The sequence below is a fragment of the Salmo salar genome, chromosome ssa13 (genome assembly GCF_905237065.1).
Source record: "Salmo salar chromosome ssa13, Ssal_v3.1, whole genome shotgun sequence".
In the NCBI taxonomy this organism is placed as follows: domain Eukaryota; kingdom Metazoa; phylum Chordata; class Actinopteri; order Salmoniformes; family Salmonidae; genus Salmo; species Salmo salar.
The window spans coordinates 74748727-74762784 of NC_059454.1; the positions used below are offsets into that span (position 1 = coordinate 74748727).

The 14058-nt window shown below is 43.3% G+C and overlaps 1 protein-coding gene across 7 annotated transcripts in view; it reads right to left on the reverse strand.

Moving 5' to 3' along the window:
* Positions 1-14058, reverse strand: part of LOC106568027 (homeobox protein cut-like 1) — a 238969-nt gene that overhangs the window by 145071 nt on the left and 79840 nt on the right. The gene's annotated exons all lie outside the window — the stretch shown is intronic.

The following is a 14058-nucleotide window of genomic DNA, read 5'->3' on the forward strand; positions in this document are numbered from 1 at the left end:
AATGCTGTGGGAAACACCAGACTGACCTGCGACTCACTGACTCCCCCAGCTGGCTCTGTGCTCCACACCCCTGGGGGCAAAGGGCTCTAAACCCATCACTGCTAGGGCTGGCACAATAATAGTATAATTTACAATTATAATCGTCTTAATATATTCATTTTAGGGAGGGGGTAAACTTTATTTTCAAGTAGATGTAGTAATACATTTTTTGAGACTGGGGTGTCACCAAAGCTGTGTTGTATTCAAAGCTGTGCTAGATTGTATTACAGTGCCTTCAGAAAGTATTCATACCTCATGACTAATTGCACATTTTGATCCGTTACATGTAGAATTCAAAATGGATTAAATTATTTTAAGACAGATTTCAATATTTAATTTGCAAAACTATCGTTTATAGAAGTATTCACACACCTGAGTCAATACACGTTAGAATCACCTTTGGCAGCGAAAGTCTAAGAGCTTTGCACACCTGGATTGTACAATATTTGCACTTTTTATTTTTTCATTGCTAGAAAGACATTTTCCAGTCTTGCCATAGATTTTCAAGCCAATTTAAATAAAAAATATATAAAAAATAACTAGACCACTCAGAAACATTCAATATCATCTAGGTAAGCAACTCCAGTGTATATTTGGCCTTGTGTTTTAAGTTATTGTCCTGCTGAAACTGAAAGGATAATGTCTTCCAGTTTCTGTTGGAAAGCAGACTTTCCCAGGGTTTCCTCTAGGATGTTGCCTGTACTTAGCTCTATTACATTTATTTTTATCCTAAAAAAAAACTATTGTCCTTGGAGATGACAAGCATACCCATAACATGATGCAGCCACCATCATGCATGAAAATATACTCAGTGGTACTCAGTGATGCAGTGTTGGATTTGCCCCAAAGATAATGCTTTGTATTCAAGATGTAAAGTTAATTTCTTTTCCACATTTTTTACAGTTTTACTTTACTGTCTTATTGTACAAGCTTCCTTCTTTTCACACTGTCATTTTGCAACTACATCCATCCTCCGTTTTCTCCAATCACAGCAATTAAACTCTGTAACTGTTTTAAAGTCAACATTGGTAACGTGGTGAAATCTCTGAGCGGTTTCCTTCATGAGGAAGACATCTCAGTCGAAGGCACTAGGTATCCCCCTTTCCCTTTCCGGCAACTGAATTAGGAAGGACACCTGTATTATTGTAGTGACTGGGTGTATTGATGCACCATCCAAAGAGTCATTAATAACTTCACCATGCTCAAAGGGATATTCAATGTTTGCTTTTTTATTTTTACCCATCTACCAATAGGTGCCCTTCTTTGCGAGGCATTGTAAAACCTGCCTGGTTTTGTGGTTGAATCTGCTGGAAATTCACTGCTCGACTGACGGACCTTACAGATGATTGATTAGTTAGGAAAGTTAGGAAAGCTAAGGCTAGCTTTTTCAAGCAGAAATATTGCATCCTGTATCACAAACTCAAAACAGTTATGGGACACTATAGTCCATGGAGAATAAGAGCACCTCCTCCCAGCTGCCTACTGCACTAAGGCTAGGAAACACTGTTACCACCGATAAATCCACAATAATTGAGAATTTCAATAAGTATTTTTCTACGGCTGGCCATGCTTTCCACCTGGCTAACCCTACCCTGGTCAACAGCCCTGTGCTCCCCACAGCAACTCGCCCAAACCTCCCCCACTTCTCCTTCACCCAAATCCAGATAGCTGATGTTATGAAAGAGCTGCAAAATCTGGACCCATACAAATCAGCCGGGCTAGACAATCTGGACCCTCTCTTTCTAAAATTATCTGCCGAAATTGTTGCAACCCCTATTACTAGCCTGTTCAACCTCTCTTTCGTATCGTCTGAGATTCCCAAAGATTGGAAAGCTGCCGCGATCATCCTCCTCTTCAAAGGGGGAGACACACAAGACCCAAACTGCTACAGACCTATATATATTCCACCCTGCCTTTCTAAGGTCTTTGAAAGCCAAGTTAACAAACAGATTACCGACCATTTCGAATCTCACCGTACCTTCTCCGCTATGCAATCTGGTTTCAAAGCTGGTCATGGGTGCACCTCAGCCACGCTGAGGTGCATCGACCTGGCTAAGGCTTTTGACTGTCAATCACAACATTCTTATTGGCAGACTCAACAGCCTTGGTTTCTCAAATGACTGCCTCGCCTGGTTCACCAACTACTTCTCCGATAGAGTTCAGTATGTCAAATCGGAGGGCCTGTTGTCTGGACCTCAGACAGTCTCTATGGGGGTGCCACAGGGTTCAATTCTCGGGCCGACTCTATTCTCTGAATACATCAACAATGTCGCTCTCGCTGCTGGTGATTCTATGATCCACCTCTATGCAGACGACACCATTCTGTATACCTCTGGCTCTTCTTTGGACACTTAACTTCTTGTGGATTAGTGGGACGCTAATTTCCGGTGAAATTGCAGAGCGCCAAATTCAAATTAAATTACTATAAATATTAAACTTTCATGAAATCACAAGTGCAATACATCAAAATAAAGCTTAACTTGTTAATGCAGCCGCCGTGTCAGATTTCAAAAAGGCTTTACGGCGAAAGCAAACCATGCGATTAACTGAGGACAGCGCCCAGCTCACAAATGCATAACAAATCATTTTCAACCAGGGAGTTGCGACATGAAAGTCAGAAGTAGCAATATAATATATGCCTTACCTTTGAAGATCTTCTTCTGTTGGCACTCCAAAAGGTCCCAGTTATATTACAAATGGTCCTTTTGTTCGATAATGTCCTTCTTTATTGACTGAAGCTGGCGCGCTTCAGTCAATAATCCACTCGGTTTCCCTCCTTAAAAAATGCATACAAAATGAATCCCAAACGTTACCAATAAACTTATCCAAACAAGTCAATCAACGTTTATAATCAAACAATAGGTACCCTAATACACAAATAAACGATCAAATTTAAGACGGAGAATCATTATTGTCTTTACCGGAGAAAAATACCAAAGAATGCCCTCTAATTCACGCGCTTGGAAACACTACAGCCAAAGTGGGAGCCACCTAGAAAAACTACAATTTCTGGCTCATTTTTCCAAAAACCAGCCTGAAACTCTTTCTAAAGACTGTTGACATCTAGTGGAAGCCCTAGGAACTGCAATCGGGCACAATTTTGCCCTATTATAAAAGTGCCAGCCATTGAAAAATAAATTTTGGGGGGATGGTTTGTCCTCGGGCTTTCGCCTGCCATTTCAGTTCTGTTATACTCTCAGAAATTATTTTAAAAGTTTTAGAAACTTTAGAGTGTTTTCTATCCAAATCGACCAATTATATGCATATCCTAGCTTCTGGGCCTGAGTAGCAGGCAGTGTACTTTGGGCATGCTTTTCATTCGGACGTCAAAATACCGCCCCCTAGCCCAAAGAGGTTAACTAACTAACTTCCAGATGAGCTTCAATGCCATACAACTCTCCTTCTGTGGCCTCCAACTGCTCTTAAATGCAAGTAAAACTAAATGCATGCTCTTCAACCGATCGCTGCCCGCACCTGCCTGCCCGTCCAGTATCACTACTCTGGACGGTTCTGACTTAGAATATGTGGATAACTACAAATACCAAGGTGTCTGGTTAGCCTGTAAACTCAAGGGGTATTCTTTATTTATTTTTTTACTATTTTCTACATTATAGAATAATAGTGAAGACATCTAAACTATGAAATAACACAGTGAATCATGTAGTAACCTCCCCCCCAAAAAGTGTTAAACAAATCAAAATATATTTTATGAGATTCTTCAAAGTAGCCACCCTTTGCCTTGATGACAGTTTTGCACACTCTTTGCATTCCCTCAACCAGCTTCATGAGGTAGTCAACTGGAATGCATTTCAATTAACAGGTGTGCCTTGGTAAAAGTTAATTTGTGGAATTTCTTTCATTCTTAATGCGTTTGAGCCAATCAGTTGTGTTGGGACAAGGTAGGGGTGGTATATAGAAGATAGCCCTATTTGGTAAAAGACCAAGTCCATATTATGGCAAGAACAGCTAAAAATATGCAAAGAGAAACGACAGTCCATCATTACTTTAAAGACATGAATATAAGTCAATCTGGAAAATGTAAAGAACTTTGAAAGTTTCTTCAAGTGCAGTTGCAAAAACCATCAAGAGCTATGATGGAACTGGCTCTCATGAGGACCGCCACAGGAAAGGAAGACCCAGAGTTACCTCTGCTGCAGAGGATACGTTCATTAGATTTGCCAACCTCAGAAATTGCAGCCCAAATAAATGCTTCAGAGTTCAAGTAACAGACACATCTCAACATCAACTGTTCAGAGGAGACTGTGTGAATTAGTCCTTCATAGTCGAATTGCTGCATAGAAACCACTACTAAAGGACACCAATAATAAGAAGCGACTTGCTTGGGCCAAGAAACACAAGCAATGGACATTAGACCGGTGGATATCTGTCCTTTGGTCTGGTGAGCCCGAATTTGAGGTTTTTGGTTCCAACCGCCATATATTTGTGAGATGCAGAGTAGGTGAACGGATGATGGTGGGGGGGTGATGGTGTTGCAGGTGCTCTGCTGATGACACTGTCAGTGATTTATTTAGAATTCAAGGCACACTTAACCAGCATGGCTACCACAGCATTCTGCAGCGATACGCCATCCCATCTGGTTTGCCCTTAGTAGGAGTATCATTTGTTTTTCAACAGGACAATGACCCAACACACCTCCAGGCTGTGTAAGGGTTATTTGATCAAGAAGGAGAGTGATGGAGTGCTGCATCAGATGAGCTGGCCTCCACAATCACCCGACTTCAATGCAATTGAGATGGTTTGGGATGAGCTGGAGAAGCAGCCAACAAGTATAAAAATATCAAATATATTTTCATTTAACAGTTTTTTGGTTACTATATGATTCCATATGTGTTATTTCATAGTTTTGATGTCTTCACTATTATTCTACAATGTAGAAAATAGTAAAAAATAAACCCTTGAATGAGTAGATGTGTCCAAACTTTTGACTGGTACTGTATGTGTGTGGGGTATAGAGATGAAGTCGTCATTCAAAAATCATGTTAAACACTATTATTGCACACAGAGTGAATCTATGCAACTTATGTGACTTTTTAAGCATATTCTTTTACTCCTGGACTTATTTAGGCTTGCCACAACAAAGGGGTTGAATACTTATTAACTCAAAACATTTCAGCTTTTAATTTAGTAATTTGTAAAACAAATTAAAAACATAATTACACTTTGAAATGATGGGGTATTGTGTGTAGGCCAGTTACACCAAATCTAAATTGAATCAATTTAAAATGCAGGCTGTAACACAACAACATTTGGAAAAGTCAAAAGGGTGTGAATACTTTTTGAAGGCACTATAGGTATGCTGTAGCTAATTTTCAAAGATGCATTACAAGCTCAAAACATTTTTTTCAACAAAAATGACAACTATGACAATAACCCTAGTCATTTGCATGAGAATTAGGCCTAATCGTTATGGCAAACTCCATAATCGTCAGAGCCCTAAGCTCTGTTAAGAGCAGCTTCCCATCATCGGTCTATGGGAAATACAGTATGACTCGTCTGCACAGAATCAATCAACTGAGATTAGATCATTTTGCATAACCTTTCAATGCATTGTGACATAGTGAAATTAATTTGGGTATATTGTTACAGTAAGTGACATTCAAGACAAAAAGTAAACTGTATTCAGTGAGCACAGTGCTCAGGGTAATAACTAATGATTGGGGGCTTAAAGACGGTAAACGGAGAGTCTGTGTGTGGGGAAGTTCCATAGGGATTAACTATATTATCGGAACCCTTTCCATTCCTTTTGGGGTCTGTGAGCGAAGCTGGAATTCAGATTTACAGCTGTGTGTAGGAAGGGTGTAGGAGGCCCCTGATGTTGGGCAGGGGTCAGAAAGTGGGGTCACTCTCTGGTGTGCTGGTGTATGTCACTGACGCCATGGCTCTCTGATGAACCCCTCACACATACAAACGACCCTCAGCCACACAAGCACTCGCACAGACATAATATTCTCCTAATTTATGTATAGGTCTCTGTATTACGCAGTTAGCGTTCGCTCACCCACTCGGCCCATTCATTTAGCATAGTTGAGATGCAGACTCTATGCGTCAGACAGACTGCTGCCCTACAGAGTACAGTACTCTGGGTAGCACTCATCCAGGAGATGTCCCCCTGCCACGCTGTGTGTGGGAGACTGGGAGAGTCAGTCAGACAGACCTCTCCCTCCTGTCCTCCTTCCATCCTCCCACAAAATTCCCCAGTCAGGCTGGATTACCAGGCCCGCCTCTGAAATCAATAGCCAGGGTTTGAAGGCAAAGAGGCGAACAGGAGGCGTCGGCGGCTGAGGTTTTCTCTCATCTCTCATTGGTTCATTGGCTGGCTGTCTGGCTGGTAAATATCCCTGCGTCGTGTTAAAGAGGAGGGCTATAATTAACTGTGTGAGACGCCAGTCAGCCAGGGGTTGGGCGCTGTGCCAACGGATCAGCCCTAATTACTATATTCACTTTGTCAGGAACGCTCACTTTGCTGCTCCCTCTGATAGGCCATGGCAGCCTCAGAAATCCCCCGGCACTGCACAGCGCACTCAGGCAGGCAGACGGGGCCGACTGGCAGGCAGGCTCGCAGTCACAGGGTGATGAAAGCCTGGTTGGGTGGAGGCCCGCGCGACTGCAACTGGAGAAGACACCCCAATGGCCGCCAAGCTCAGGGACCAAACAAACACAGGGGCCACCAGACTGAGCAAAAATAGTCCTATACACAGTAATGCTGCTCCCAGCCGCCCTGATTGATTTTCCCATTGATTGGATCATGTACATATGTCCTTTTGTCAGGTACAGTACCACAATATGGTGCCTTAAACCTGATCCGAGGCCCCGTGTTTAGTCAACTCTGATTTCAGATCAATATAAAACACCAATCTAAAAACAGACATGTCTGCTTCCTGCAGTGTTTCCACAAATGGCTACAGTGCTATTTTGTGGTGTCCATGTTGTTGAGCAGAGGAGTCATATTTTTCACACGGTTTGTAAACACCCTTTTAGTACGCATGGGGTTTGGCTACGATTAAATGCTCGGAATGGAGTTCCTATCAAAAGGCCAACTTAGGCTGGTGGAGGTATTTACATGTGGTGAAATTCACTGACAAATATTTTTCACAAAACGTGGCCTGCTATCAATGCTTCTAATACATTACTGAACTGGAAATATGTGAGCTCGACAGGCGGGGGATGAATATGGCTTTATTTAAATAGTTTTACTGTGGAAGCGGCTCAGACAACCATTTCAGGGCAGTTTATCACATAAAGCCTCTTTCACACTCCTGGCCCAAACTGTTCACATACGGGCAAATCACAGTCCAAAGCCTGTTTCAACACAGCCACAGCCAGAGAGGGATAAGGATCACTTGCATACGTGGGCGTATTCATGGGGCACCACTGAGGGAAGCTTGATGGCAGAGATACACTGAATATAACAAACATTAAAGTTGCTTCCCCCCCTTTTGTCCTCAGAACAGCCTCAATTCGCCAGGGCATTGACACTACAAAAAGTGTTGAAAGTATTCCACAGGGACGCTGGCCCATGTTGACTCCAATGCCTCCCACAGTTGTGTCAAGTTGTCTGGATGTCCTTTGGGTGGCGGACCATTCTTGATCCACACGGGAAACTGAGTGTGAAAACCCCAGCAGCGTTGCAGTTCTTGACATGGCACCTACTACCATACCACGTTCAAAAGGCACTTATATTGTTTGTCTTGCCCATTCACCCTCTGAATGGCACACACACACAACCCATGTTTCAATTCTCTCAAGGCTTAAAAATAATTATTTAACCTGTATCCTCCTCTTAATCTACACTGATTGAAGTGGATTTAACAAGGGACATCAATAAGGGATCATAGCTTTCACCTGGTCAGTCTATGTCATGGAAAGAGTAGGTGTCCTTAATGCTTTGTATACTCAGTGTAATTACATACAGTATGCACACGCAGACGACGGCATTCATCCTGATGTGCTTTATATCTGACTACTGTGAGGACGGAAAATCTTCAACAAAACTATTTGAGGTAGACCTGTGATTAACATTCATTTCTGGGGTTCTTGAATATGGTCTGCACAAGTCCTATTCCATACATTTTGGCTTCAAAACATACGTCCCCGGTCGGTTAGAGTGCGCTATTGAAACCTGTTTCTATTTCAGGATACAAAACAAACAGATGACAGTAATTATATGAAGTCCTCTCTCTCTCTATTTCAGGTCAGACACTCAGCTCAGTCCTCACTCTCTCCAGCGGTTACCTCTTAGCTACCAACACTCACATGAAAAACAGTAGGTCAACCTGACAAAAGCACTTATGAAGTCTTCCCACAATTCTGGTGATGCCATACGGTTAGACTCTTACTCAGAAGGGCGTCCTATATCACGAGGCAAATATCAAACTCAAATATTATCTGACAAACTTTGAAAGGGCAGTGAAAACTCCTGAACTCTGTCAGAATCAGGTGAACCTCTTCCACACAGACATGTCTGGAATGATTTAATCTACTGAAAGCCCTTGTGTCTTATCCACAAAGCGTGTCCCTGAGTTTAGTCCATTTCTCTCTGATGGCAACAAAGCCTATTGAACAGGAGAAGAAACAGGCCCTGTAATTGAATTGTTGGAAAACAAATGCACCTTCCAGCAGAGAGAAAGAACGTGTGGCCTAGGGTCGTCTAGGAGTCTAACCGCTGCCTCCGGAGCACATACACCGCTGCAGCATGGATTCGAATCCGGCCCACTCATTTTTCAGCACACTCTCTCTCCTTTATCTTTCCCACTGTCTCTGTATCCAATAAAGCATCAACATTTCAAAAATAGGACGGACATATCTCTTTAAGGGGGGGGGGGAATTGGACATATCAGGCCTCTATCAGACATAGACAAATTGCAACACTGTACAGCCGTGAGGTCAAACAGTGATAACGCCGCTAGAAATCCCCTTCTTCATTAAATTACCTGTTACATCTTATCATTCCACCAAAATAAAGGACCGGGAACGCTCATGCATTAAAGAACAGTCTACATAGCATTCGGAAAGTATTCAGACCTCCCCTTTTCCACATTTTGTTAAGTTATAGCCTTATTGTAAAATTGATTAAATTAATTGTTTTCCTCGTCAATCTACACACAATAGCCCATAATGACAAAGCGAAAACAGGTTATTCGAAATATTTGCAAATGTATTAAAAATCAAAAACAAATACCTTATTTACATAAGTATTCAGACCCTTTGCTATGACACTTGAAATTGAGCTTAGGTGCATCCTGTTTCCATTTATCATCATTGAGATGTTTCTACAACTTCATTGGAGTCCACCTGTGGTAAATTTGATTGATTGTACATGATTTGGAAAGGCACACACCTGTCTATAAGGTCAACAGTTGACAGTGCACGTCAGAGCAAAAACCAAGCAATCAGGTCGAAAGAATTGTCCGTAGAGCTCCAAGACAGGATTGTGTCGAGAGACAGATCAGGGGAAGGGTACCAAAAAATGTCTGCAGCGTTGAAGGTCCCCAAGAACACAGTGGCCTCCATCATTCTTAAATGGAAGGAGTTTGGAACCACTAAGACTCTCCCTAGAGCTGGTCGCCAGGTCAATCTGAGCAATTGGGGGAGAAGGGCATTGGTCAGGGAGGTGAAGATGGGAGCAGCTTCCAGAAGAACAACCATCTCTGCAGCACTCCACCAATCAGACCTTTATGGTAGAGTGGCCAGACAGAAGCCACTCCTCAGTAAAAGGCACATGACAGCCCACTTGGAGCTTGCCAAAAGGCACCTAAAGGACTCTCAGACCATGAGAAATAATATTAAAACCAAGATTGAACTCTTTGGCCTGAATGCCAAGTGTCACATCTGGAGGAAACCTGGCACCATCCCTACGGTGAAGCATGGTGGTGGCAGCATCATGCTGTGACAATGTTTTTCAGCAGAAGGGACTGGGAGACTAGTCAGGATCGAGGGAAAGATGAACGCTCAGGGCCTCAGACTGGGGTGAAGGTTTACCTTCCAACTGGACAACGACTGTAAGCACACAGCCAAGACAACGCAGGAGTGGTTTCGGGACAAGTCTCTGAATGTCCTTGAGTGGCCCAACCAGAGCCCAGACTTGAACCCAGTCTAACATCTCTGGAGAGACCTGAAAATAGCTGTGCAGCGACACTCCCCATTCAACCTGACAGAGCTTGAGAGGATCTGCAGAGAATTGGAGAAACTCAAATACAGGTGTGCCAAGCTTGTATTGTCATACCCAAGAAGACTCGAGGCTGTAGTCGCTGTCAAAGGTGCTTCAACAAAGTACTGAGTAAAGGGTCTGAATACTTACATAAATGTGCAAAAATGTTTAAAAAAATGTTTTTGCTTCGTCATTATGTGGTATTGTGTGTAGACTGAAAAACTATTTAATCAAATTTTAGAATAAGGCTGTAACGAAACAAAATGTGGAATAAGTCAAGGGGCCTGAATCCTTCCCGAATGCACTGTATAATGAGGTGTAGAAATCTCCCTATTTTCAATTGCAGACAACTCCTTTAGAAGTTATATCGGGCGGAATCTGTAACAAAAATCTGAAGTAATCAATACCTTATTTTACCGCCTTCAGACAGAAAACGGTTTGTGAGAGAGAAGTCACAAGCACCACTAGCCAAGTCTGCACTCTGAGCCAAAATGGAGGTGAACCAAACAACCCAAAAATATCTTCACCAGGAGTGCAGAGAAGGAAGAGACACTAAGCACTTTGAGAGGGTGGCCAAAACTCCCCTTCTCAGAGTGACGAGATGAAACACTACAGTGAGTTAGCAACCCTGAGCCCCCTCTGAACAGCTCAGTAATTAAGGTAGCTTTCCAGCTCCAAGCGACAGAGGGATGAAATTTCCACCCCTCTGCCGGAACCCCTTGATGTTTTGTACCTTGGGTTCTGGGCCCATTTTGGCAACCAGATCGGTTCTTTTTTTTCTATTTTTTCTCTCTTACGGAGTTCACAGAATCCCAGAGAACACAGCCTCCCAGCCAAAACCCCAGCACGATTAATTTAGTAACGGGTTATTAAGCTCAAACATAAATTGTAGCCCTGGACAGTTTAAATGGAAAAGAAGCCTGATTTATTGGAGCCGGAGACAAAACAGGTTTTTATTGTCCATTTATTCATCAACACTCATTGGGAGTGGTAACTCTGGAGGAATTTTCTGACAAAAAAAAAAGGAGGGAAGAAAGAGGGGAGTGGGGGCAGCAGTAATGGCTGCCGTAATCAAAGACAGAGCTTGCCGGGGAGAGGAGCACAATGCCCTTGACATTCTTATCCCAGCTCTTCCCTGGACAAGACTATATTTGTTTGGTAGAGCACTGCATCAGCTGAACAAATATATCAATAGTGTTTGCTGTCGCACTGTATCCTTATATCTGTTCTTGACTTCATTTCAGGAGATTATTCATCGAGGCTGGCTAACGGCCTTCTCTGAGCAGTCAGAATAACTCCGGGTTCATCTGAAGTCCCCAAATAAAATTCTCAAGCCATATCTGAGGGAGGATAGACTAACAGAACTGACACAATGTCACTCTTAATGAAAGAGACGATCTGTAAGTTATGTCACCAGTAATTTCTACTCACATCAGTGTCATCTCCTATTCAAGGCCCAATTCTACAAAGTGATCCATCATTCCTTTGAGGTTCAATGGACATTTTCAACATAATTTATTACGAACTCAAACCAAGGAGTTCCATAAACTTGACCATTATGTTGAAAGTCTTTTTCTTAGTAGACTTAGCAGTTTATGACTTTGGGGGCATACTCCTCTGACTAAGAAAGGGGCCATTGGGGCAGTGAGCCAATGATTGTACCAAACACTTACAGTGTACCCTGAATCTGTCTGCTGCAGACGGACTGCCTCTAGTCACCAGAGAAACCACCTGCCAATGGGACGTCATACATACAAACAGACTTATACTGAATCAAAACACACAACTTATCCAATAGGTTATTGTAAAAGGATTCTGCCATTTACCATTCCTTTCAACTGGTACGTTTATTCCCAATATTCTACAACAACAACGTGGGGGTGTAGTGCTGAGGTATTGAATAAACATCTCTGAATGACGTGCTGACTTTCATGCATAGGAGGGATTTAAATGAGCCAAATGGAAGCTGGTTCTCAGTCCACCCCCCTCTCCTATCCTCTCCTCTCCCTCTGTCCTGTGGAGGTGTTGTCCTCAAGCTTTCAAAGTCACACCATTCCTGACCTCTGTGTCTGTCTGCTGTGCAGTAGGTCTGCCTCTGTGTGCCAGTGCACCATGGGTCATCAAGGCCCAGAATGAGGCATGGCACGGATGTTGCTGACACAGCACATAGCATTGGTGCGCTGCTCTGTGTGTGTGTGTGTGTGTGTGTGTGTGTGTGTGTGTGTGTGTGTGTGTGTGTGTGTGTGTGTCTGTACACAAGTTTTTTGCCCATGTGTGCACGCATGCGCTTGTGTGTGTGTTTAGGAGGGACCAGACAGGGAAGGGCGGCACTGCTCTGAGAAAGGGGGATACCTAGTCAGTTGTACAACAATGCATTCAACCAAAATGTGTCTTCCACATTTAACCCAACCCCTCTGAATCAGAGGCGCGGGGGGCTGCCTTAATGTCCACGTCATCGGTGCCCGGGAAGCAGTTGTTGTTGGGGGTTAAGTGCCTTGCTCAAGGGCAGAACGGAACCAATGAAATGACAGTAACCTGGCCGGCAGAGAGGACTACTGTAACGCTACCAAACAGATGAATGGATCCTGAGGACAAGCTGACTCAGGTGTGTCCAGTTGTAAAACGCCAAGCCGTAGTCAGACTGTACGCAGGTGAAATAGTACATCCAGTATATCTGATGAGTATTTTTTGTTATCCATTTTAAATTCAATACTGTTTGAACGGATAAATTTCTGTATCAACTACAGTAGTAAATGAAGCTGAAGTGCCTGGTAATATCCACTCGTCGGTCCTCCCACCTGCAGTCTGTTTGTTCTTCTCGTTCGCTTTCTATTTTGCATGCTCTATCCTGTGCTCTCCTCTTTCCCGCTGTCACCTCACTCCTCTATTCTCCCCCTCCCCTCTGCATTCTGTGCTCTCTTCTCCCTCTCTTGCTCTCTCTCAGCTTTGTTTGAGTAGAGAGCCATGGTGACGGAGGAGCCACACAAAAGGGTCACATCACATGATGCCGAGGCGAGTCTAGGCGGGCGGGTGGACACAATGACCGCACCACTCCACACAGCTGGAGTGTCACGCATTCCTGGTGTTTACAAGATTTCGGGGGAAAACTAATCCACCCCCCTGAGGAACTCTGCGGCGCAAAATTGGCCCATTTTCTGTCTGAATAGAGGGCTTATGTCATCGCTACGATGCATTTTAGGAGCATAAGAAAATGGCAACCTGCAAAAACAATGGCAGTGGTGGTAGGAGGGTTGAATCACAGACGAGGCAGAGGAGAACAGGCTAAATTGTGGTCACTCCTCAATGGGAACAGTTGAGGGAGCCAAGGGTAGAAGGGATACGAGTCTTCTTGTATATTTCTTTGGTTAAAATAATATTTGAAAAAAAATATCAAAACATCTGTTTTATAATCTACAACTGTGGGCCTCCAATTCAGTTGCTATTTTTAGAATCACAGTGTCGTCATCAAAGACGGGGTTCAAAAGCGCCACTGTTTATCTTGTGGTGAAATATGTTGACATATCGTTAATTGAAGCCTCTATTGGACGTTGTGCCATCGTTGCCGAGGCCTTGCCAACATACCTAAACCCTGGCAGCTTAATCAGATCCACAACAGAGTTTCCTGTAAATAAAGATCCGCTCACTCCTTAAAACATCTCACACGCATGGCTAGTTTTTACCAATTCAGGACATGACTTCACAGAAAAGCAGTGGGGCCGGTCGAAACTGGCCAGAACAGCCTTGACCAACCATGCGACAAGCATATTCCCTAAAAGGTGGTCGTAGTGGAGTAATAGAGTTCAGTTTGAGGGGGTGGATGGGGACTACTGACTACCACGGTCATCTTTTGA